General features: G+C 43.2%; 1 protein-coding gene and 1 long non-coding RNA gene across 4 annotated transcripts in view; one reads left to right on the top strand and one right to left on the bottom strand.

The window, feature by feature from the left end:
- Positions 1 to 25,194, top strand: part of GRK5 (G protein-coupled receptor kinase 5) — a 168,313-nt gene that overhangs the window by 12,631 nt on the left and 130,488 nt on the right. The gene's annotated exons all lie outside the window — the stretch shown is intronic.
- Positions 4,597 to 24,960, bottom strand: LOC310707702. Of its 2 annotated transcripts, none has more exons than XR_014526670.1 (3): positions 23,586 to 24,960; positions 21,866 to 22,008; positions 4,597 to 5,255 (listed from the first exon to the last, which is right to left on the bottom strand). It is a non-coding gene; the product is annotated as an uncharacterized lncRNA (long non-coding RNA). The 2 variants fall into 2 exon arrangements; XR_014526671.1 differs by lacking the exon at positions 4,597 to 5,255 and adding an exon at positions 19,418 to 21,408.

Below are 25,194 nucleotides of genomic sequence, written 5' to 3'. Positions count from 1 at the left end.
GCTACATAAATGGAATAATTTTGGGAAGCCCTGGCTTTAAACTGATGCAAGTTACAGTTGATGACCAAATGAATGTGAGCAATTACCATATTCTGAAATGGGGAGATACACTTTTGGCAGTGTTTTGTCTCATCCTGTGACTAGAGTAGTAGATACTTCAGCGTTTGTGATAGCTGAAGCTCTTTGATTTTTGACTTGGCAGAACTTTGAGCCAAGGCTTGGGGTTTTGGAGAAAGTGTCGTTGCTTAGGTGGAATTCTACTCACCATGACTTACACCTCTGGATTCCAGGATGGGAACATGAGTGAAGGTCATAAGATAAAGATTTTGCTTGGGGTAGGACATGACTTCTTACTCATGTGTTGGACATTGCCTGGTATTATGCAAGAAACCACAAAAGCAATTCACAGGCTGTAGCTCATTTGGCTGAAGAAGGGAAAGAATAGTGAGAAGAAGCACCAGAGACCAAGTATCATGTGAACTGTGATAACAGCTTTTTGTTCCTGCCTTGTGCAACACAGAGACAGGATTGGTAGGCAACGTCACCCCTAGTTAGCTGAAATTCTGTTGCTAAAGGCATTGAGAATCCTTCTGATTTCGGTGTCCCTTGGCTAGTGGGGTTTGTGTTCAGCACCATCAAAATTTGACACCAAATGCAAGCCCTGCTGGGATGGATTCGATGATCAGAAGATCAGTGGCAGCTTGTGCTGGAATCCTTGGAAAGAACGTTTGACTTTGGTTTGATCCAGCAATGCATTTTTCAAATAGGACTGCATGCTAGGAATCACTTCATCACTAAGGCAGACTTTCCCAATCAGGTGTCTTCTGCATTTTGGCCTACAACTCCCAAGAGCCCAAGCCAACATGGCCGCACTACTCTGAATTAGGATTTTCAAAGTGCTGCAACATTTGGGACCAGGTTTCTTTGCAGTCCATATATTATCATACTATTCCAGGTCTTGAGGCTTTGAGGTGAGGCCCTTCTTTTTTCTGACCTACACCAGAAGCACATTTGGCAGGAAGTTAGAAAAGAGCCTTCTCAGTAGCTGCTCTGGATCTCCTTCACAATGGAGGTCTGTCTTCTCTGATGACCTCTTCTCAGCAGGTGAAAATGATTTTATTTAGACAGGCCTTTGTCCACAGAAGCTGAGTTGTTATAGCTACTATAAATGTGCTGCAGTTGGTTCTACCAGCCTCGATGGTCTGAGGAACTCTGTGCTTGGTGCCAGACAGGGGGCAACCAGAGACCCCCAAAACACACAAAAAGCCATTTGCTATCGTATGAACTTTGGCTACACTTAATCAGATGCATCAGCTGACAACTGTATCTTTGTTTCAGAATGCTCCCATAGAAAAACAATAAAGTTTCAGAAATACCTTGTAAAATTTGATTTGATCTGCAAACAGTATGAACTATTAATAATGATATTTCTACATATAGCCCCACTGCTGCTGTTGATCTTTAGGCTGCTAGTTGCAGAATATGAGACAAAAGGTTAGTGTCTCAGAACTGTTCTGTCCTTACTTGGTAAAATCAGCTTGAAGTTGAGATTTAACAGTGAAACAATGAAGAAAAGGCTAACAGCTCTGATGTCTCTATCCCTAGCTGCAAGGCACAATTACTTACAAAGCAGTTCCCCACAAGTAATCCAGATGGCGGTCTGGAAGCTCAGCAGAGCAGGGTGCTTACAAATGATCCGAAAAATTACTGCATAATAAAATTTTATGATTTACCTTTTGATTATGAAGAGATGTCGCTGGTTTAGAGGGCTGCTATCCCACACCACAAAAAAATTTCCTCCACAATTCTGGTCAACCAGAAACAAGTAACATGGATATCTCAGTCAACTTACTAGAACTTACCTGGAGCCCAAATTTTGCCGCCAATGCACTCTATTTTTCTTTTCTTTTCTTGCTCCTTCCCTTCCTCTGCACTTAATATGGGCCCAGTAGAATCACCATTAACTGCGAGGTTTGTGTTTGGAATGAGATGGCTTCTGCTCCATTTCCTGATCTCCTTGTTGAAGGCTTGTCTTGGCATACTATTGGATAGGGAGGTCTGCTCTTAAGTTAACTGCGGGCCCAACCTATGGCCAAAATGAAGGGGGGGGGGGAGAGACGTGTTTCAGTTGTTGCTTTAAAAAAACCCCACAAAAACTTTGGTAGGTCTTGTTCAGTTAGTATTTTTCATTTATCTGCAAAAGGGCGCCTTGCCAGAAATAACGGATGACATATTTGCCAAGACAAAATGTATGCCAAGAGCCTGCTACAGTTGTTAAAACAAAAACTTGTGAATCATATGTGTAAAAGCACAGCCACGGCAGTTAAAGAAGTACGGAACCGTTTCCATTTGCAAAGGCATTGCATTAACTATTTTAACGGTGCATTTAGAATGATCAGGAGTGGAAATGGTAAAGAGAGAGAGAAAGAAAGGGGGGGGGAAGGTTACATGTGAGCCAAAGTTAACTCTACCTAACACTTCTGGCCTTGCCACCAGACATGGAAGGCTAGCATCCTAGCTAAATGTTGTTTTATTACATATTTCTCTCAAATATAAAGGCTTTTATATGAGAAACATTCAGGCTCTTGTCCTTGGCCGCTGCATAGTAATAACATTGCATGGTGCCAGTAACTGCTGCTTATGAAAGTCTGGCCTAACATTCTTTTGTGAAGAAGGAAAATGAGCCATTTTAGAGCTAATACAATGAAGCAGCAGGCCAAAGAATAGCCTCTCTGTGAGGCCGGGGTGGGGAGGCTCTTGTGCCCAACTTTGCAGAGGACAGTCCTCTGTTGGAAGGACTGTCCTGCCCAAGTCAAGTTTAAAGATAAAGAACCATAAGGAGAGAAAGCCAGGGACCCTTGAAATGGACAGGAGACTAAACAAGCATACAGGTCACCTGGTCACAGTAGTGAGATACAGAAATTATTTTTGAATTTGCATGTGTACATTTTATACACCCTTTGTCCTCTTTCTTCTCTTGTTGATGAATAATTGGCTACCTTACCATGGTTGAAGTGCTAACAACCATTGTGTGGTTTAACTTGGTCCTTTTCTAAAAACCTATTCAGTGTTGGACATAACTTGACACCATGACTGTTGTACTGTATAACAAACAGCCTACCTATCTTCTGGAAGATCAAGTTTATTCAGTAACAAATGCAAAGTTTTTCATTTTTCTTTGTGTTGGATACAGATGTATCCAGCTTGAGGTACATTTCATTTTTGCAAAGCTCCAAGAACAATATACTGATGTTTGGGAGCCCTAATAAATACAACGGTAAGTCGTGTTACAGATGCTTCAGGTTACAGACGCTTCAGGTTACAGACTCCGCTAACCCAGAAATAGTACCTCGGGTTAAGAACTTTGTTTCAGGAAGAGAGCTATTGGGTTGCTGTTTTTATTTGTATTAGGTATTTTGTGGTTTTATATCTTGATTTTATCCTGTGAACTGCTCTGAGACCCCCGGGTATAGGGCAATATATAAATTAAATAATAATAATAATAATAATAATAATAATAATAATATCCCAGCTTACACATCTCAAAATGATTTACCATATGAACATATTGCATGTATATGTGTTTGTGTGTGTTTAAGCACCAAATTAAAGACCCACAGACAGTGGGCAAATATCATATCTCCACATAATTGATGATGTGGACACCTCACTGCTACAAGAATGGTTTTGTTGCACAAGGACAGCAAATCCACAGTACCTTCGGGGCTGTAATCTTACACACATTTACCTGGCAGCAAGCCCTGTTGAACTTATTGGTGTTTCCAAGTAGACATGCAAAGGAATGAACTGGAAAGGCCTGTTAATTCAAGGCAGATCACTTATACTGTACATATAACCATTTGCTTATGTTATCCTTCGCCAACCTTGTGCTAGCTGGGAGGTGGTAGCCCAAAACACATGGGGGGAGGCAGCAGGTTGGTGAAACCTGACTTACGTTGGTGTAAGCAGCACAACACTGGAGGATGAAACTCGTGGAAGATTGCTGCTGTGCTTGTCTGAACTGGGAGTACTCAAATAGAAATCTCTAGGTTGTATCTGACATAGCACTAAGGTCAACGTTCTGTCAGCGCAAGGGAATGTTTTCCCCTTCTACTATCTCCACATGCTTCCTAAATTTGTTAGAGGGTTTTCCTCTGTAGCAGATTTGAGGACATGAGGTGGGAAGAAAGCAGGAGAATCCCCTTGCGCTAGCATTAATCCTTGCGGTCGTGCAAAAATTGGGTTGAATACTGTCCTCTGAGTTTTCTCTTTGCATTTTATGCTGCTCACATGAGTAGACCTTCTCAAATAAGCCCTGAAATGTTTGAAGAGATGGTTAGTGCAAAAACTGGTGTTTCGAGTCTTAAGGATTAGAAAGGGTTGGATTTCTAAGCTACAACGCTAGAGTAGATAGGACAAAAATACCCAGCTGTCTTAAATTTACTAAGTAACTATATCTAGAACACGACTGCTCAAGCTTTGGGTTTATTTAACTTGGGATACACAGATTGCCTTTTAAATTTTCCAATTAAACTTGGTATTTGTGGGCTATTTGGGTAACCACACCTTCATCCCTTATACCACAGTTATTATTAATGCTTTCTGGGGTTATACCAACCAACAGGAAATTTTGTTTTTTATAATGCTATTACTTTCTGTGTACAATCCTTGTAATAAGAGATTTCTGACTCTCACAAGTATAAAAAGGACTGCCTCTGACTACAACCTTTGCATTCAGACATCTCTGAATCCTGGCAAATTTCACCTATCAAAAATTGCTTTTAGGTGCTTTGAAATACAAGAGTTTGGGTGAGCTGTTTGTTTTTGGTATTGCAAGATTTGCTAAATTCTACATATTGTTTTCTAAACAGTTTGGAATTGTTTTCAGTCTCAGAAGTCTGGCAGGTTTTCTAGCATTTCAGTCCTCATTTAACCCTTACTTCTGTAGCAGATGCATAGCAGTTCTCAATAAACAGGCCAGAGTCCTCAAACCATCTTCAGTGGGAATGCTGCAAAATGTATGTCAATTGAGGAGCAGGCTGATTTTTTTTAAGTGCACGGTTGATAGGTGTGTTTGCTTTCGTGCATTTATGACTCAATACTATGCACTTGAATTTAGAAGTAAGTCCCATTGACTTCCGTGGGAGCCACACCTGGTACATCTGCAGAGGATAGCAACGCAAACTTTTCCATCCTACTTATTTTGATAAAACGTCTCTTCTTGGATTTGCATTCCATCTTTGACATTCAAGAAGCTGAAAAATGTGAGTTAATGGTAAAAGCAAGAATTAATACTCAAGCAGTGCATTTATAAAACGAGAGTGGTAGACCTCCGTAGAGACACATTCCAGGCATAGCTTTGATTTTTCATTTGAAGTGGGAATAACTTTGAAATTATTTCCTGCTATGTAATTCTATGCCATGTACCTGAGAAGGAACAGAAGAGGATGATCAGTCGGATTAATCTTCCCGTGAAGCACTTTGCATTATCCTCCTTGTATCTTTCTATTTAAAAAGATAACTGCAAGTCAAACCTCTCCCAACTAGTGCACTCCAGATGTTTTGAACTCCAACTCCCATCATCCCCAGCCAGTCTAGCTAAAAGTCAGGAATGATGGGAGTTGTAGTTGCAAACATCTGGATGGAGAAGGCTGGGTTAGGTGCATGAGAATAAAAGCAAGTAATATATTGTGTCACTTTGGTGACTTGCATGTATGTCATTAATTATCACGGGTATATAGCCTGAAGGTTGGCATCTATCACAGTGTTCAATATTTCTGAAGTGTGTTGATTACTAGCTCTTTGAAAGCTAGTATTTACTACACAGAACAGTATGTTGAAACAGCTGAAATTGGGGACCTCCCAATGTACCCAGTGTACCTCCCAATATAACAAATCCTGTTATTAATCTTAAAACAATATTTAAGGAATAATACATAGAACATCAATACTATACCGCCACCCTTAAAAAGCAAACAAGTGCACTCCAGATGTTTTGAACTCCAACTCCCATCATCCCCAGCCAGTCTAGCTAAAAGTCAGGAATGATGGGAGTTGTAGTTGCAAACATCTGGATGGAGAAGGCTGGGTTAGGTGCATGAGAATAAAAGCAAGTAATATATTGTGTCACTTTGGTGACTTGCATGTATGTCATTAATTATCACGGGTATATAGCCTGAAGGTTGGCATCTATCACAGTGTTCAATATTTCTGAAGTGTGTTGATTACTAGCTCTTTGAAAGCTAGTATTTACTACACAGAACAGTATGTTGAAACAGCTGAAATTGGGGACCTCCCAATGTACCCAGTGTACCTCCCAATATAACAAATCCTGTTATTAATCTTAAAACAATATTTAAGGAATAATACATAGAACATCAATACTATACCGCCACCCTTAAAAAGCAAACAAACCCCAAACATTTAAATCGCCTCAGGCTTTGTTATATAACTTCAGGATTCTTTGGGCAAAATAACAAACCAAAAGCCCAAATAGCATGTTAGGGTTGTTATCCCATTGCTCTTCAGTCTGCCCCCCAGAGGCCCATCACAACAGCAGTGATGTGTCACTCTGCCAGTCCAAATCATAGATGAGCTCTTGTGCCCATGAGATGATTCCAGAAATAGCCTTTCAGTCCTTCCATCTCCAGAAAGTATTCTCTAATAGCATATTGAGAATCTCCAAAATAGTCACGGTTTATAGTCTGGCCGGGGTCTGTAGAAGTTGCTTCTAGAATAACCCAGACACCTCTATATAATAAGCAAAGTATACCCAAAGGAGCTAGGCCCATGTCTGCATCTACAGGTTGTTCTCATACAAAATCCATCATGTCTGATTTTATTAGAGGACACTAAATAACAACATAGGGACATGGTGGCGATGTGGGTTAAACCACAGAGCCTAGCATGCCGATCAGAAGGTCGGCAGTTCGAATCCCCACGACGGGGTGAGTTCCCATTGCTTGGTCCCTGCTCCTGCCAACCTAGCAGTTCAAAAGCACGTCAAAGTGCAAGTAGATAAATAGGTACCGCTCCGGCGGGAAGGTAAACGGTGTTTCTGTGCGCTGCTCTGGTTCGCCAGAAGCGGCTTAGTCATGCTGGCCACATGACCCAGAAGCTGTACACCGGCTCCCTCGGTCAGTAAAGCGAGATGAGCACCGCAACTCCAGAGTCGTCTGCGACTGGACCTAACGGTCAGGGGTCCCTTTACCTTTACCTTTAAACAACAACATAATGGTACCATGAAACTGTATTGATACTTGTGCTTTCTTCGTTTGGGCTTTCTGTAATGAGAAGCCAAGCATAAAACTGAGGCCAAAGAGGAAATTTTGTATCCTGTAGGGTTTTTCTGGTGCCTGTAGGCAGGTTTAATTTCACAAAATGTCCCCTCTCGATCAGTGATTCTCCAGTAGTCTCTACCTTCCTTTCTCTGTAATTCTAAGCATATAACATTTGAACTATTTGCCTACTCATTTGGGATCTTTCTAACTGGCTATTGTAATCGATCTTCACATTGATATCAAACAGGCTGTCCAGGTGTCTCTTAAAACAGAGATGCCTAACCTGCAAGGAAGTTCCAGTCCAGCAAGATCTGGAAGTCTGTCCCTGATAAAAGACAATTCTCCTTATTTCAGAGCATTGCTCTAGTTCGGTCCATTAATGCAGGATTACTGGATTCAAATTCCACTGAACTCAGTCATAAGTAAATAGCCAATGGGCAACCTGCTGTCATTGTGACCATTGCCTTGCCACAATGGTCTTACGTAGATCCTCTTTCTTTGCCTACCTTCTGTTAAATTGCTCCACAGGAGATGATTTTCCACATGATACCTTGATGGTCACACATGAGGTTGATTGATGTGCTTCTTGAGCTGTTGTGAATATGTACAAGGAATATATCCACAACATCTAATTGAAATTGAAAGGAGTGAAGAGGCTGTTCTGCCCAGTTGTGTACATGCATGTCCACTCGCCTCAAAGGGTCTTCCCTGCCCCTCATACATACACGCTGCCATGAACATATATAGTCCAGACCACACTGTGCGTGTAAGCAGAGTGCAGGTGAAAGACAGGAGGCATCTTTGGTGCAAGTAAGTCCAGGTAACGCAAGCTTGTCTGAGGGATAGGATTCTGGTTCTTATGTCCCACATGTCTTCATCAAGAGGGCAATGTGTCAGTTGCTATTATATGAATGAGACATGGTGTCTCATCTAATCTTTATTCGATGGCTTTTGGCAACGAGTCAGATTTCTTAGGTCCACTGGATGCTTGACGGGCCTTGAAAAAGAGAGCAAAATGATCTGGCATGCATCTGCTGATTTACCACCAGCAAATGCATTATCTACTGCTGCAGAACGTACGTTTGTGGAGAACTTTTATGGACAGCCTCAGTGTGCAAAACTTCACCCTGTATTTGCCTTACATAGTTAGAAATGGGGTCTTCTGAGAATACAGCAGCCTCCCTCTGAGCTCCATAACCAAAGCAGGCCTCTGCTGATTTCCGTACTGCTACCACAATTTTTACATTTCAAGCTCAGAAACATGACACCCTACATCCATTTATTTTTTTACAGTGTGGGATTTTTTTCTAGTGGACACTAATCCGAGTAGACAGCTCCAACCATTTACTGTGTCAACGTAGTTTCTGATGGTGTGTGTGAGATGAAACTGTTAACTAGCTTTTGGAAAATGCAGGCACAGTAGGTACATTTCAGCGATGACTCACTGTAGCTCCATGTTTGATGCTACTGGGAAGGTCACCAAGGACTCTGCAAGTCCTAGGGCACACAAATGTATGGTTGCTCAAAACATTGATTACTGAAGTGGGATTCCTGCTGATTATGGGAAGGAAAACAGACGACAAATGTATCTCCTGAAAAGCCTGGGCGATGCAGTTAAAAATCCTGCATCTGGGAGAAATACTGATGAACTGGTATCATTTGAGGTGGGTGGGGGGATGAAGCAGTAATGTATTATTTAATGGCCGAGGCAAAGCTTTTCCCAAGCCTTGTGAAATTGTACCCTGCTTCTAAACTTGATAGATCTTCAGCCCCTCCCTGCAACCTAGAAATCTCCTTGCAACCTGGCTTTTACATCTCCTGTATAGCTTTCCTTCTGCCTATCTGGCTGGTCCCAATTTTTGCCAACACAACCCACAAGCACAGAGCAGAACCCAAAAGCTGAGCAGGTGGATCCAGGTGATTAAAAATAAAAAAATAAAAAACCACCGTGAGGCAAGGCACATGTTTCAAGAGACGTCAAATACAGTACAGTATATTCATGTTGCGCTCATTTACTGTCTCACTGCTTGTTGATAGATGGTTTGATGGTGGGGTTTTAAAAATCAGAATTGTGCCCTGCTTTGGGATGTATATTTAGTGAAAAGCAGTCAACCAGTTTCAATAAATGTATGCATTTAGATGACACATGCCACATTTTGGAGCTGTGCAACACTAAGGAGCAGCAACAAGTGCTTCATCCAAGATCAGTCATGGCAGGATTGAAGGATGGGAGCATATGCTTTGAGAGTGCAGAATGCTCTTCCCATACCAAAAAGCAGTTCTGGCAAGTTCCAGCTGGAAAAAAGAGCTCTGATTATAGTACATTTTTTACTTTGTTTATATTTTTTTTAAACTATTGTCATGTACACTGTCTAGAGAATTTTGGTTATGGGGCAGCTTAATAATCTTTAAATACCAGGGCCGAGCCCTAGAACATTACCCTTCCCTCTCCAATATCCCCATAAAAAAGAGTAAAACTGCATGTTTACATTAAACAAGCTAGTTCTAAAATGTGACCATGGCCACCCACTACACAAAAAGCAGCTCTGGGAGGGTCCAGTCTAGATGGGAACAAGGCACAAGGGATTTAATCTCCCCCCAATGCCATTTTCCCGTCAAAATAACACCGTTTTTCTCTCAGAGAGAGATTTGTAGCTGGGCTTCAGCTTTTGCTAGGAGAAGAGCATATAGTACAAATAAAAGGGAGAGACTGAAATCTAGTTCCAACCTCAAAAGTAGACTTATTGGAGAATAATTCCCCAATTATAAAAACTGTGACTGTTCTGGCTGAACTGAGATTTCTCTAATCAGTCTTTTAAATGCCCACATTAAAGCCCCCACTTTGCAGGCTACTATCTATTTGTCTATGCATGAAGCTACCATTGAAAGCTGGCAATTTTCTGAAGGTTGATTCTCTTAAATTGCTGGAGCATTTACAGAGAATACTTTCCTTTGATGATTTGTCTATTCATGAGCAATATTTTCTACTTTCTGCATTCAGTTGATAGTAGGATTTCAACACCACCAGGAAACGTTTCCGACTGAGGGTAATGCTGCAATGATTTGCCTAAACCTGTTAAGCCAGGGTTGTAGTTTTAAATTTATTTAACTGCTGTGATGTTAAAATATTTCATATTCCAGTCTAAGTTTTAAGATTTAAAAAAAATAAACATCCTATATATTTAACTGTTTTCCATTTCCCTTAGCGACCCCCTTTTCGCTTATTTTTTAAAAATATACCAAGGTGGCATACATTTAAAAAACAATATAGTACAATAGTAAGATAATTGGAAGTCAGTAAAAATACTGTTCCCCCAAAATGAAAAAACACAGTACGGTTTCACTTCCTTGGAGGTTTTCAGATTGAATGGCCATAATCAGTGCTCCCCCCCCAAAAAAAATGTTTAGAGGTACTCTCATTTTCCTACTCATATTGAAATATTGCCCCTCAGTGAGGCCAAACTTAGATTCACAAAATATTTAAGGGTATGCGTATCCCTGCGTCCCCCCCAGAAAAAAAAAGCACTGGCCATAATAATATATTGTAAACAGTTCTGCTCCAATCATGGCAACGTCCTGCTGAGTTCTGTCCTTTTGGCTATCCTGTACATAGCCCCTTTAGTTTATGCAATCTGATCATAGTAACATGGCCTGTCAAACTTCTGTAAGGGTCCGTTCATACCTTGGCTTAATGTGGATTGTGAATCCCTTGTACCTCCTTTATTCTATTCTATTCCGCCTTCCTCTCCAACTATTGCTGCCCCACACTTCCTCCTCCCCAAATCCAGAGATTCCCTATGGAAGAGGAGAGCTACAGCGATTGCACAGGGAATCTTGGGATTTAAGGAGGAAAAAAATTTTGTGGGAGGGAATTAAAGGTGTCATGGAGGGGTTCACGATCCACATTAAGCTTGAGGTATGGACAGGCCCTCAGTTGTCTTAACCTCAAGCACTGTCTGCATTACATACACCTGTCCGTATCTGTGTCTTCTGAGTCGTCTCCCATCATTTGTTAATTGGTTTAAATAAACATGTGAGGGGTGGGTGGGTGTATGCCGGGATGTGTGTGCCATCTTCACCTCACATCACCATGCTAGTCACTTCCAACAGTTGGAAAGGAACCATCTGCAACAGGGAACCTGTTGTATAATGGCACCTCCTGTATGTTTTTCAGAACCCTGAAAAATCAGGGTTCTTAAATGTCTCAGTGAGTAGAGCAGGCTCTCCACTCCACTGCAGGCACTTCCTGAAGTGTAGGTGGGTTCCCACAAGGCAAGACACAGTGATAACAGCAAGAGCCTTTATTGAACTAACAGAACTGGACAGCAGGGGCAAAGCAACTGCTTATATACATTTCTGAAGGCCTGGGCCACTCCCACTCCCAACGTGATTGGCTATCTAAACTTGCAAGCTGCGAATCATGGCTCAGAGTTTAAGGGCCAATGGCAGAGGCCCAAATCCTGAATTGTTCTGTGATTGGATATCATGTATCGAATCAGAACACGGGCTCAGAATCCTTAGTCCAGACTCAAGCTCAGGCAAACACTGAATATTTAACACTACCCTTCCAACTCTTGGAGGTCAACTGAAACAGCAGTGGAGTTCGAGTTGTACAGTCATTCCTGCAGCTCCTACTTCTTCTTTAAAGCTATCCCAGATAATGTACACCTGAAGATGGCTGTTGTCTATTCTTACCTGGTGGTGTTCTTTCTTTCACACTTGGGCTTTTAGGTGCTGTGCCCACCCTTTCTCCCTCCCTCCCTCTCAATGAAAGTTATGGTTTAATATATTTTTTTTAAAAAAGCATTTCAACCAGAATGCCACACTTCATTCAGCAGTTGTACAGAGACGGAGCTCTTTCATTTTTAGCACTTCTGTTCATGCAAAGAAGCTGCCAGTTTAACCAAAAAAGCTTCTCCATCAAAGGGCAGGCCTCCAACCAATTTCAGAAGGGGCACCTTGCCATTTTAACAGATGGGCATCGGAACAAATAACAAGTTCTGCTGGAGCAGCTCGTGACGTCTGCTTGCTGTGGAAATACTTCCCACTTGGGAGATTCAGCCATATATCTCAGGTCTTGGGAAAAAAGGTGTAGCTTGTGATTTATCTCTTTGAACTCAACTATAATTCAGAAGTGTTGAAAGGTAAATCATGATTATTCTCCCTCACCCACCCACTGCCCCCCAACCAACATCTTCTGAGTTCCTTAAGAACATCTGTTGCAGACTCTTCTCTGGCCTCATCGTAAACTGCCCTGCGATCTTCAGTATAGAAATTTAATAAATAATGATGATGACTTTTAGAAATAAGAGTTGCTTGCATCCAGCTAATGAAATGTGGTTTGGAAAATTTTATATGAACTGATTAGATTATGGAAAACCACTTCATGATCCAGAACGCTTGCCCTCCTCCAGAGGATGCAGTGTTGTGACACGTGTTGCGTGCATGATGCCACATGTGTGTGGCGCACGGTGGGCCCCCTCAATCTTGGGAGCAACCCGGTGCCTCTGCAGGCAAGGAAATAGGAATGAGGTGGTCTCTTCTTTCTTTGAGAAGGCCTCTCCCTGCTTGAGATCTCGGAAATCCATTGTTAGTCAGGGTAGACAGTATTGGTCTAGAACAGGGGTCGGCAAAGTTTACCTCGCCTGGGCTGGTTCACTCCAGCAGAGATCTCTCCGTGGGCCGGATCGTGCCTGCGATTTCTGGCATCTGCGTTTGCGCAGACGTTATTTCCGGCACCGCGGAAGCAAGTTCCTGCGCTGCGCTGAGCCGGTTTAGCACAGCACGCAAGGACTCGCCGAGCGGGTGGCTTGGTTCGGGGGCGGCTTGTGAGCCGGCTAAACTACCCCTGTGGGCATTAGGTTGCCGACCCCTGGTCTAGAAGGACAAATAGTCTGACCTAGTAAAAGACAGCCTCTAATGTTTCAGGAGTAATGCCCAAGTTGCCCAAGAGGTAACATAGCCTGAGAGTGAGTCTCAAGTTCACCTGGTGAGCTTCATGGCTGAATGGGGATTTGGGTCTCCCTCATCCTAGTCCAAAAGTATGATGACGAACAACATTGTATACTATCCTGACCCTGCACCATAGGTATTCTGATATGCTGGCTTACAGAAGTTGCAACAAGGGCTCTTATTAACTAATAGTGTGGAATGAATGCCCCAAATGTGTATGCAGTTGTGTCCACTTGCATCCTTGCTCTATCATCCTTGCTTTTCGCTCTTCTCTTCTTTTGAGAATTAGTCACACATTGCAGTGAATGCATGTGAAGAAGGTCGTCCTCTCCCCATGCCTACAAACACTTGGCAAAATCTGTGGAAAAGCCTACATGTGACAATTCTGTACATGTTGATCAGGGACCCTTGAATATGTGCCTCCATGCCCTCAGAAACTATGCTTTCTATGCATATACTACATAGACTGCCATCCAACTGCATAGTTATAGGCTCTTTCGCAGGTTGTGTCAAACATCTATGAGGGCTGAGGCCAGGAGGTATCATTCTATTCCCTTCAAGATACATTCCATGTACCATGTGAAGGGTCCTTCTGCTGATATTTTCCCAGCTGTTTCCAGGAACCCTTTGTATCTAAACCATATTTAGAGTCCATTGATAAGACAGTAATAGCAGAGAACCATACATGGTAGAGGATGGGTTCTTTAGTGTTACTAAGCTTCCCTTGTGCTGTGTATTTGCCAACAGATGCTGGCCATGCGCACTCTCGTGGTGTAGCAGGAAAAGGCAACCCCCTGTGTGAAACCAAATGAGTGTGCAGCACAGAACACCGAGAAACAAACACGCAAATCCCCTGCCGTGTGGACGAGTTGTTAGATTAGACAAATCAATGTCAAAAGGGGTTAACTGAGAGTTTGACAAGTAATGGTCTACATTTTGGGCTTCTTAGACAGAGCATGCATTTTATTCTATTGATCTAAATAGCACATTGCATGATGCTAATGTGCAATGATTTTTTTATTATTTTTTTAAGCTTTTAGGTCAGCTTTGTGTGTGGGGAAAGCCATTCCAGCAGATGGAGCCTGGCCTTGAATTCTTAAATATTAGAACTGTCTGTGTTTATTTTCTTTCGGTGTTTAATATGATGGCAAGAGATGTTATCGCTGCTAATCCATGTGGGTTTGGGAGGAATTTCTTGGTCTGTGAGGATTAGTGGTTCACTGGTGCATTCCTTTAACTGGCTGCAGTCTCTGCTGCAGAAGCTTTCCAAGGGCATCCCAACCATACAAAAGCCCTGTCATTGACAAAAACCACAGACACAGGCCTTAAGGAAGCTTTGGGCAGCGCTGAATTTAATAGCTTATTTCCTCTGCCACTGAGACCGAGATCAATTGCCTGAAATCTCTACAAAACAAGGTGAATATGGGTTTCCGTGCTTTTCTTCTTTCTTATACACCTCTCTTGACCATTTCCCCCCTCTCCCCTCCAACATATACCCTTTTTTGATGAATGAGTTCAGTTTAACTTAATAACAATCTCTGGCTTTGAAGCAGAAGAGCCTCGCAAGAAGTTGCCATCTGTATTGTTGTGTCCAAAAATGGCCAGTGTTCTTTTGGCTTGCCAGTCTAGTACCTGAATGCAGCTCAGAATGACACAGGCAGCACAATAGTCAATCTATTGTTCAGGAAATTTCCATTCAAAACACCTGCGTAACGTTGGCTTGTTGGCTAATAGCTCTGGCTGACCTCGGTTTGTGTTCAAAGTCAACTTGATGAAGGAGGATAAAGCTCCATCTTTTAAACCGGGGATGTGGAAGCTGTGACCCTCTCCATATTGCTGGACTCCAACTCCCATCAGCCTCAGCCAGCATGCCTAATGGTCAGGAATTATATATATAAGTCCAAACAGCATGTGGAGAGCCACGGGTTCCCTTTTCCATTCTGTAGCATGGTTTTCGCAGTCTTTGTCAGCCTTCCCATACTTGCTGAAACCTTTGCCTTGGCTGGAGCAGCTTGTGAGGCACCGTATTTTTCGCCCTATAGGACGCACTCTTTCCCCTCCAAAAATGAAGGGGAAATGTTTGTGCATCCTATGGGGCGAATGCAGGTTTTGCTGAAGCCTGGAGAGCGAGAGGGGTCGGTGCACACCGACCCCTCTTGCTCTCCAGGCTTCCAGAAGCTCTCCGCAAGCCGTGGGAGCCCGGTGCGACTTCGCGCCGGTCTCCCAGGGCTTCTGGAGAGCTGCCTTCATCCTGAAGCCCGGGACGCGCTGAGAAGCGCGCTCCAGGCTTTGGGCAGCTCTCCGCAAACCTGGGGAGATCGGCGCGACTTCCCGCCGGGCTCCCTAGGCTTGCGGACAGCAGCCTGTTCAGGGGGCTGGAGTCAGGGGAAGCTCGGGCTTCCCCTGCCCCAGCCCCACGCCTGGGGGGGGGGAAATAATTTTTTCCCCTTTATTCCCCCCCCCAACTAGGTGCGCCCAATGGGCCGGTGTGCCCTGTGGGGCGAAAAATACGGTAGTCTATTTTGCAGATGGCACTAAATGATTTAAGATGGTAAAAAGGGACTGTGAAGAGCTCCGAAAGGATCTCTCCATACCGGGCGAATATTTTTTATTTATGAACCAACTTTTACATGATGTTTGCTTAATGGTGTGATACAACACTTCTCACAGCATCTTATTGTATGGTGTGGATAATACCAGATACAACACCTGTGGTGCCCCACTTTTCTAGGAGAAAGGTTGCTAGCTTGGGAAGAACTCCTTTTGCTTAACCTCAGGGTTTCAGATATTACCCTCACAGCATGGGGATAGAGCCCCTGTTTTAGTGGCCAGTGGCGCTGTGGTCTAAACTACAGAGCCTAGGGCTTGCTGATCAGAAGGTTGGCGGTTCGAATCCCCGCGACGGAGTGAGCTCCCGTTGTTCGGTCCCAGCTCCTGCCAACCTAGCAGTTCGAAAGCACGTCAAAGTGCAAGTAGATAAATAGGTACTTCTCTGGCGGGAAGGTAAACAGCGTTTCCGTGCGCTGCTCTGGTTTGCCGGAAGTGGCTTAGTCATGCTGGCCGCATGACCTGGAAAAACTGTCTGCAGACAAATGCCGGCTCCCTCAGCCAGTACAGCGAGATGAGTGCCGCAACCCCAGAGTCGTCCGCGACTGGACTTAACGGTCAGGGGTCCCTTTAACTTTACCTATACTTTGATAATAATGCTAGAATGTGTGTCAGGTTAAGCAAAATGAGATGGTAGATTTGTAGGTCATAACCTGCATTCTCGGTCAAAAGAAACAAGTACCCTATCAGCAATAATGGTTCTTTTTTTCACTGGAAATAATGTTTTTTTATCATACAAGCTTTGACTTTGGGTGAGGGGGAACCACACAATTGTCTGTCTCCATCTGATAGTGTGGAAAGCTTTTCAAGGTTCCAGAAGGAGACTGTGTCAGGGCCAAATTGGCCAGACCCAGTAATAGCGTTCTGATGTTAGGTGTTTTTTTAAAAAATAAATCTCAGTGGTGTTGTGGATCAGGTACGCGAACAAAGATTTAATAAGTTCTTAAAGAGGTGCTTTCTCTTACAAAATAAATGGAAATCTTTAATAGCAGGACATTGCTGCACACCTCAGATAGGCAGGAGCCAGCAGTCATGTTTGTGTAATATTTCTTTCTGAATTAATCAGGAGATAGCTAAATCAGCTAACCTTCCAGAGGCTTGTAAATTCCTAGAGCAAATTCCCCCCTTGGATCCACATGGCAGATCTCGTTTCTGATATGCCAATCTCACTACGTGTGCAGAGCTCCTATTGACGTCAGCAAGAGATACAGACTTTCAGGGATAAGAGAAGTTTGGAGTATCAATTGAGCTTCTCAAGGGAGTTTTATTTTTAGACTGAGGAAGGGGGATTTTTCTTAAATTAATGATATGGTTGATTTTCTCGGTGGAAATCATACTAAAGCTTACGTTGTGCGTATATCTGACTGCTTGATGAGAAGGTCAAAATTAAATGGACAGGAGGATTAAAACATCCTTTTTCTTTTTTGGCTAGAGACATCAGCTAATTAGTTCTATCAGCAACCTTTAAAAGGATGCGTCCACTTTCTATTTCAGTGAAAATGTTCTCTCTTTTTGCAATTGAGAATTGTACAGAAACATTCCATTCATTCCAGCCTACTGTTTTGTTTTGTTTTTTTAAAAGGCACATCTGTCAGCATTAAAGCTCTAGACAGCAGTCAATAGTTGAATCATAGTGTGTTCATAACCCTTGGCATTTAAATCTGAGCCCTAAAGGTCAAGTTGTGTTCAAATCAAACATCTGAGATCTGGAAAGTTATTTATAGAATGTATTACGCTTGAAACCATTTAAATGAATGGAAGTATCTTTCAAATAGTCAATTGCTCTGTATAGCGTACATGTACTATACCATCTGCCTAACCTTCATACTTGCAATTGTATATCCAAATACGCTTGAATTGAACATGAAAATATAGAATATAAACATTAGAAAAGTTTGTGATGAAATCATACTTTGAAAAGAAAAAAGAAAAAAGCCTTACAGGAAGATCAGTAATTTATTCCTCTCTTTTTTCAGATGGTTACTAAAACTGAGAGGTCAGAGTATTGTGTAGGATGTTTTAAATGAAATGCCAGCATTTTGGTGTGAAGAGCAGCATACACAGCCAATTCTGCATGCTCTCTTTGGGCATTCAGAACATGCAATTATCATCATGGCCCAGAGGCAGGGGCTGCAGATGTTCATTCTGTGCCCACCCCAGTCCATTGCTGTCCATGCATTTGGACGTCTGCAGCAGGGCAGCCTACCAAATACCCGAGGGTTTCAGCTCCCAGAGACAGCCTGTGTCCTTATGGCAGGCTGCCTTATTGCCAACATGCTCCAAGATCCACGACTGATGTTGGGGAGGGGCCAGCACAAGGCCCAATGGTGGAGGTGGGATGAGCAAACCACACCCCTACTTTCCTACCCTGCATGATGTCAACTAGAGGGCTACAGTCTCAGTCAGAACCAAGACCTGTCAAACCCTTTTGAAGAGTGGGAGGCAAATATGAATATTACCAATTCTGGAAAGACCTTTTGCACAGCCAAGTGGCTACCCTGGTTAAGCAGAGACTTGGTCCAAAGTCTCACAAGACCCAAAGTGACTGTTGTTTCAATCGTGGACATTTTAAATGCTGGAAACAAAGGTTCCTTCCTGTGATCTGAATGGTTTGGTAACCCTGCCTATTGCTGTCTTCTTTGGAGGGCTTTTCACAGTTGTGCAACATTCCTAATTATTCTGAAATCCGATCAAGCTAAAAAGATGGATGGCCACATCAAAAGCTGTCTTACAGAAGGCTGAAGAAGTAGAAAAACTGTACTATTGGTGGTGGTGGGGTATGTGGAATTCAGAGAGGATTTTGAAGACTCTTTGAAAATAGCTAGCAATTAATGCTTGTGCACCCAATAATTTTACTCCCAGTATCTTTTGTTCTGCAGGTATAATATCCATTTTTATTCTTTTTTTTTTTAATGCTTTCAGTCATGAAATACAAATCCCCCCGCCACAAATGTGCAGAACGTCCTTGCAGTTATTGTCTATTTTGTTCCATAACTATGGAATGATTGGTAACTTAATCTTTGGTCTAGTTGGATGTCTGCCAGCATTGACCAATGAAGCTTTGTCTCAGCACCAGTTCCACATTCGATGTGTGACTTAGCTCAAAAGGCCTATCCATAAAGAGTCATGACCCTCAACATCATAAATACTGGGCAAGGGGGAGAACCTTATTTCTGAGTTTTTCAGCTGATTAGATTATTCGTTAATGCATGAGTACGTGATGGACTTTGTTATTTATACCCTAATGTTGATGCAGATGCTATTCTTGCTAGCTATTTTTAACTGCTTTTTGCTTCATGGAAACTTTTCTGAGAAGGAAACATTTTTGCTGCGCATATTTGCAAGGTTCTAATTTACTGGATCCATGCATGCTTGTTTGGGGTTAACTGGAACAGGAATTCTGGTATTCTAAGCACACCAATGGGTGCAATAGATATTGGGGTCTGGAATGCCTTCAGCCTCTTCCACATTGATGGTTGTGGCTTTTATTAGCTTTCGCAAGCAAAGCAGAGCTCATTATCGGGTTGGAAAATGTATTGATTTATTTAAATATTTATAAATTGCACTTTCATATAAAATATAGCAGGGCAGTCTACAACCTCAAAACACGATGTTACATTAAGAGCATCAAACATGCCAGTAAAAACTGATTGGCAAAGGATCTCAGGTCTGAAAGGACTATCTGAAGAATACAGTTTTTAAGAGACATCTGAAATGGAGCAGGGTTTACACCTGCCCAATCTCTGTTGGCAAAGAGTTCCACAGGGCAGGGCCTGCCAGACTAAAGGTTTGGTCCCTGGTAAAGGCCGGCCAAACTTCAGGGGCTTGTGGGACTGCCCAAAGTTCCCCATCAAAAGACCATTGAAGTACTTAGAGCCCAAATTGTTTAGGGCATTGCGGATTAATACAAGAACCTGGAACCTGGTCCGGTAGCAAATTGGTAACCGGCGGAGCTCTCTAAGCAGCTGCCATCTAAGCAGAGTAACATGCTGCTAGTAACATGCTTTTCTGAGCAGCTGACCCAATGTATTCTGCATTAGCTGCTTGCAGACCAGATACAAGGGCAGTCCCACGTACAGCACATTACAGTAATCTAGTTTTGAGGTCACCAATGTCCGTAGCTGAAATAAAACCAAGAAAATGGTTGCTCCTTTGAATTATAGCAGCTCCCTCCGTTGAAACCCCACAACATACACGTTGCCCTAGAGACCCGCAGCAGAACAATCAAACCTTGGAGGAAACTAACCTCCTCTGTTTCTGCCTGAAGCATTGTTCTCCTTGTGACTCATCCAAAGAAGCAACAGGTAGAGTCTCCTAACTGCGGCTAATTATGCTGTCTCTCTGCACTGGAAGTGATGGAGTGATCCACCCACATCCACTGCAGAGACCTAGCAGAGTTGGCAACATCCAACAACAGGGGACTGGAAGGTGAAAACGATGAATCATGCAGACACAACAAGGCAGCAACCTTGGTGGCTGAGGACTTGGGGATTAATGGGTACTTGGGATGGGGGGGTTCAGTTTTTTGGGATGAAGCACATGTCATGCATGCAGAAGATACTGGGTTCAATTCCTGGCATCACCCATTAAAATCAGGATAGAGCAGGTAGTGGGAGGGGCCTCTTCTAGAGAGCTTGCACAGGCACCGCCAGTGAGAGTGGACAGCCCTAGATGCTCCAACAGTCTAACTTGCTTTAAGTCAGCTTCCTATGTTCCCATCCACTTAATTTGCCTTGGCATACACCCGCAGCTCACTCATAGCACATTAGTGTGTCCTGATGGAAAGACAGGAGAATATGCAGTGCTTCACAATCCTGTTGTGGTTATCTAATGGTATGAAGATGTTTTGGAGAAGTGATTGCACTATGCTTTGTGGAAAGCAAAGCAGAGCCCAGGTGCTCTGTTTTAGTGGAGGGCATGAAGGAATATTGGGGAGGTGGTTTACCTGGAAGCTTGGTCATGTCAAAAAGGATGTCCCCAGCAAATCCTCTCCTTAAAACGAAACAATAAAACCCTTGCACGAGGGCTTATTTTGTCTGATGAGCTTGTAAATGGTGTGTTCGCCAAGAGATGATAAGCAGGACAGATTCTCAAGCTGCAGGGCAGCTGCCAAAGTAGTCCTTAGCTCAAGTCCGCACTTGACAGATGAACACATACAAATGTAGTGCAGACAGAAATAGGCTGATCCATATAGGTTATGAATTATGGATCCTGCTTGCCAGTCTTGCTTGGGGAGAAATAGCCGATCCACTCCCCTGCAGTTCTCATTCCTGTTTAGCCGTCTTTACAGCCACTCCTAAAATGCCCCTGCCCTGCTAATTCCTTACGGCCATCCTTGCCTTGCCTCCCCTGCTGCTTCTGCGTTGCAGGGGAGAAGCTTCATGGGTCAGGGATTAGGAGAAAGTAAAGGAAAACGGAGCTATTCCCAGGACAGGCTGTTCTTGTTGGTGAGACCTCAAAGCTTCTCTTGGCAGTGGACCTAATGCACTTGCATTGTGTGCTTAATCGCCAGGCTGCCTTTCCCTCTACAGTTGCTTGTTCACAATGAGTTTTTCCATTCAGCTCTTTTCTAAAAACACACACAAGCAGATGTGGAAACTACTAAGGCTCCGAAACATCAGGGCATCAAAGGGAGAGTGCTCTTTTTAAGCATGTGTCACTGTGGCTGCAATTTAGGTTGTGAAATATCTCATTAGATTGAAATGTCGTAACAGGCCATCTTCGGCCCTTCTGTGCAAGGGTCCTTTAGAAGTGCTGAGACATTGCTCTTGTGAAACATGCTAGAAACAGTTGCATCTGTGGTTCCCCCTGGCATTTAGTATAGCACTCTGTCCCCATTGCCTTCACTGAGAAGACCCCTTTACCTGGTTGCTGGGCACAGTACCACAGATGGTGGATGAACCTGAATGAGGGTCTCTGATGGGGATTTTAATGTATAGACAAGCACATGTGGAGACAAGCATACCTTTCAACTGTCCCAATTTAAGCAAGACATCCCATTTTTGCCATGCTCTCATGCAAGTTACCTGGCTCCCTTGACATCATGGCCCCAAAAGACACACGTCCCGGTTTTGCTCTGGGGCATGTTGGAGGGTATGGACAAGTGATCTTTCACATGTTCTGGTCCAAAGCCACCTCAGAAGGTCAAAATCAGCACTGTGATTCAAACCTGGAAACAGAATGGGAGTCAGTGCAATTGGCAAAGCACTGGTGGGACAGTACAGTGGCGTAGTGTGGGGGGTGCAGGGGGGGCCAGCCGCACCGGGCGCAACATCTCGGGGTTAGGGGGCACAAATCCACAGGTTAGGGGGCGCAAATTACTTGCCTTGCCCCGGGTGCTGACAACCCACGCTACGCCACTGGGACAGTAAGAAAAGCTGGTCCATTTTTTCCACAAGTTAGAGTAGACCAGATGGGTGAGTGAGCAGGTTACCCTCCATTCTTCATTCCTCTGAGCTATTTGGGAGGTGGAAATTCACATTTTAGGCAGCAATGGGGAGCCTTCTTCAAAAACATGGTGAATGACTTGGTTTAAAGTAAGTGTGCAGAGGTAATCAATGTGTAAAATTGGAACTATGAAGGAACAGCAAGGGAATTATTTAGCTCTTCCTTCACTATTTGCATCTGCTGTACATTATTGGCAAAATTGCCATGGGTCAATCTTTTTGCCAGGGGTCAAGGAAATGCTAAAAGAGATCTGAGGATAGTGATAATTATCCGCAGGTTCCCATAGCCCTGCTGAATGAGGGACAAATGGATGGAGCTTAATGGGTTGACTCGAATATTCTTGCCAGCTACTGTTCTTCAGCCACAACACTATGGTGTGCTAATCAAAGATCACAGTCCTATTTGGAAGTAAATCATATTGAAATAAATGGGACTTACTTTTGAGTAAACATGTTTGTACCATGCCATGGGAAATTCATCAGGTTATGCATATATAAGACCATTGCGACAATCTTTGATTAATGATTATGGAACCACAATAGTAATTGCTTGTTGCTCACAAGTGCCATGAGAATTAATTAATGTTTAGTATGCAATAAAATGTGAAGTGCTCTGTAACTGTTAAGTACCATTAAGACAAACACTCTGTGGATAAAACAGCTGGAAAACTGCTGCTTGGATCCACAGTGCTGTGTTCTTCCTACACTTAAGGAACACCTTCACAATAAGGATATTATTTACTATAAATAAGATCAGGCATAGGCAAACTCGGCCCTCCAGATGTTTTGGGACTACAACTCCCATCATTCCTAGCTAACAGGGCCAGTGGTCAGGGATGAAGGGAGTTGTAGTCCCAAAACATCTGGAGGGCCGAGTTTGCCTTTGTCTGAATAAGATGAACATTCCTTCCCTCCCTTCCCCTCTCTGAGGCCTCCAAATACCATGACAAACCTTGCTGCTACTTATTTCACTGTCCGCTCTGCTTCAGTGTATATATAATAGTCTCTTGTCAGCTGACTTGGGATCTTTAAAGAAGGAAAAAACAGATATATGTATTTAATAGAGTGATCGTTTACATGGTTCTTACAGGGCTGCTTGTAAGAACCTTCCTTAACTCCATATCCTTGGTGGTACTGTTCAGCCTTTGGTGTGGAAAACATTGGAAGAAGTGGGAACCTTACTGGTGTGTGTGTGTGTGTGTGTGTGTGTGTGTGTGTGTGTGTGTGTATTTCACAGTTGCTGCTTATCCTGCAGCATTACATTGCATTGTGATTTCAAAACAACCATCGTAACTCCAACCTGTTTGAATTTTTGTTCCATCCTTGCTTTGCCTCCAAGCTTATGATCATCAGCATGTTATTTCAGGGAACCACCTCCTTGGCTGCCCGATTAGTTTGTAATCCTTTTCCTTTTCCTCAGAAGCAGAATAGCCTAATTTTATCGGTCATTGGCCATTTGTTTCCTATTAGTTCTCACTGATAAAAATACAGCTCGGCAGGGTTACTGCTGGGTCCTGGGACGGGTGTGCAGTGGGAATCTGGAATGCTTTCTAAAGACACTGAGTCTTTCAGTTGTTTCTCCCCTGGTTCTTCTTCTTCCTCCTGCTCCTCTCCCAATATTTCCCAGCTTCTCCCCTCTGCAGCCTCTGAACTATGACCTTCTGCAAACCATCGTTGTAAATCTATACTGTCTCCCTCTTCTCTGAGAAGTGCAGGAGATGGGGGGCAGTCCCCACCATTCCTCCTCAGTCCCATCCCTGACACCTAGTCATGGTCTTATTCAGTATAAGGAGACGTATTTCTGTTTAAATTATAATAATTCTGTGTGGCGTTCTCACAAAGCCCCTGGTCGTTCCACGGGCTATTGACCCTTCACCACCACGGCTTATCCTTTCCACTGCCACCAACCAGGTTTCCCTGGTAATATATTCAGACTCAGTCAGGTTGTAACGTATTAACAAAGATTCCAGTTTATTGTGAACGCAAACAAGTTTTAAATACTTTGAAACACTGTAAGCCGATTCACTCTCTCTGTCTCCCCTGTCTCTAACTCACTCTGACTCCTATGCCTCCCACCCACAAGAAACCAACCGAACTAACTGCCAAAACCACTGTGTAGAGCCTTAAACACAGTTAGACTCCGCCCCTGGGCTTTCTTATTGGTCAGCCTATTAACCCTTTCTCTCTCTCCCCCAGTACATCTCCATAATGAGTGGGCAAACGCCACATTCTGTCTAAATTTGCATTTATAGATATGAGGCAAATTTTATTTAAAAATCTTTTTTTGAGAAGGCCTTTTTTTGGTTGTGGATTTCCTCTCCCCCCACCATTTGTAAAGCAAGTTGTGGAAGAAAATATTGCCACGTTGCCCCTTTAAACCAGTGCTCCTATTTTTTAAAAAGGTCCTTTTTATTAATACTTGCTGTTGATCCTTATATTCAAGACTTATTTCAAGGCATATTTCTATCCTGTGTCTTAGTATCAATAATGCCTCTCAGCACATCCAATGTCACTAATTCATCTGACCCACATTGATTCCAGTATGGGAGTACTCCTCTTCAAAGCTCTAGCCTGCCTGAAACAGAAGCTGTGCGATGTCATTCTGGCCTTGTGGGGAGGGAAGAGGAGGGTTGAGGAAGAAGAAAGGTGCGATAAACACAGCAGCTGCTGCTGCTGCTGCTGCTGCTGCTGCTTTTGGACCATATGCTTCTGCTTTTGGACCATATAGTTCTCTCCCTCCATGGGAGAAGCAGATTGCCAATAGCATCCGATTGGCACTACAGGTTTTTGAAGCGGAAATAGCATCTAAAAAGAGCACCTTTCTGTTTTAGTATTACTCTGAAAGTGATATTTCACGGGTGTGGTTTCCACCAGGCTAAAAATAAATGTCAATCCACAAAACAGACAGG

This window comes from Podarcis liolepis (assembly GCF_965112155.1).
Source record: "Podarcis liolepis genome assembly, chromosome: 5".
Taxonomy (NCBI): domain Eukaryota; kingdom Metazoa; phylum Chordata; class Lepidosauria; order Squamata; family Lacertidae; genus Podarcis; species Podarcis liolepis.
The sequence above is the reverse complement of the archived record's forward strand: the minus strand, read 5'-3'. Positions and strand labels throughout refer to the sequence as shown.